Here is a 1,409-nt window from a genome sequence, read left to right as displayed (position 1 = left end):
AATTTTCTTTTAGGGAATTTTGCGTCCTGAATGTGCCAGTGTGACGTATCTATATTCGTAGTTATTAGGCAATGATCTGAAAATTCTGTTAGGTCATGAACTTTGAAAACATTAATTTTTGGGAGAAGGTCGCTACTTGCAATGGTATAGTCCACTGTGCTGCATCCGTTAGGCTGATAGCAGGTGTAGCGGCCGTTCAGATCACCCAAAACGCGACCATTAAGGATACGTAAGTCTGAATGGGCACACAAATCAATTAGGTTTTTGCCAAAGGTATTTGGTGGGGTTTTGTCGGAATTATTTTTTGGGATATCAAGATATGGTGTTTCGGGTACAAATTCTAGGTCAAGGGGGTCGTCAATACAATCTTGTAGTGAGCCAATCCGACTGTTGAAATCACCCCCTAGAATTACAAAGCCTTTGGAGCTAAAAGATGCTATATCCCTTTCTAAAATATCAAAGATGCAGTCATTAGCTCTTTTGTGCACACTAGAGTATAGAGGGCTAATATAAACTGTACATATATAGACATCTTTCGATAAACCGAACAGGTCTTTAGATATTCGAACCCAGAGTAAGTCATCTGATTTGGTGCTTTCTCTTCTTACGAACTTTGCCAGTTCATTTCTAAAATAAAAAATAATTCCGCCAGAGTTCCTTCTAGCCTTTCGATGTTTTTTTCTCAAGGAGGAATAATGTTGGAAATTTGGGATGTCAGTTACTGAAGATTCATCGCTCCAGGTTTCGGTTAGAGAGAAGAAGTCAAGGCTATCTACACTACTTCTAAAACTATCTTCACTAATTTTTTTCCCTAGGCCATGGATGTTCCAGAAACCTATGTTCAAAGAACACCTCATAAATGTTTTTTTTTAAACTAAGGCTTAAAGCAAGAGGTCTATTGCCCTACTTTAGCGAAGAAAGTGCTTTGTGTTAAACTAGGCAGTAGGCGTGGCATAGTACATTTGCATTACTAAGACTATTTCATTCATCATGTAGATTACAAGTGACATCATAATAGATGTGTTTAACTTAACTTACAGAACCTACATAATAATAATAATAATAATAAGGATAAGACGCCGGAATTTAGTATCCTGCGTAGTTGTAGTTACCACACCAGGGGTTTGCAGGGTAACGGTGGTAGTCTTCGCCGTAACTGGGCCGGAACCACGGCCGGGGTGAGAACTCTGCTTCTGGGAACCAGTCCGGGTACGAGTCGTTGTAACCGCGGGCTGGGTGGAGCGGGCGCTGGAACTCCATGGGCCGCGGACGCCAGTCTGCGTACTGTGCGTTGAAAGGATGTCGCCAGTCAGCGGGTCCCCTCGGTGGTCCCCGCGGTGGCAGGCACTCGTCGGCGGGCTCTCTCGGTGGTCCCCGCGGTGGCTGGAACTCGTTGGCGGGCCCTCTCG

Source organism: Branchiostoma floridae, chromosome 14 (assembly GCF_000003815.2).
Source record: "Branchiostoma floridae strain S238N-H82 chromosome 14, Bfl_VNyyK, whole genome shotgun sequence".
Taxonomy (NCBI): Eukaryota; Metazoa; Chordata; class Leptocardii; order Amphioxiformes; family Branchiostomatidae; genus Branchiostoma; species Branchiostoma floridae.
Note: the sequence above shows the minus strand (reverse complement) of the source record.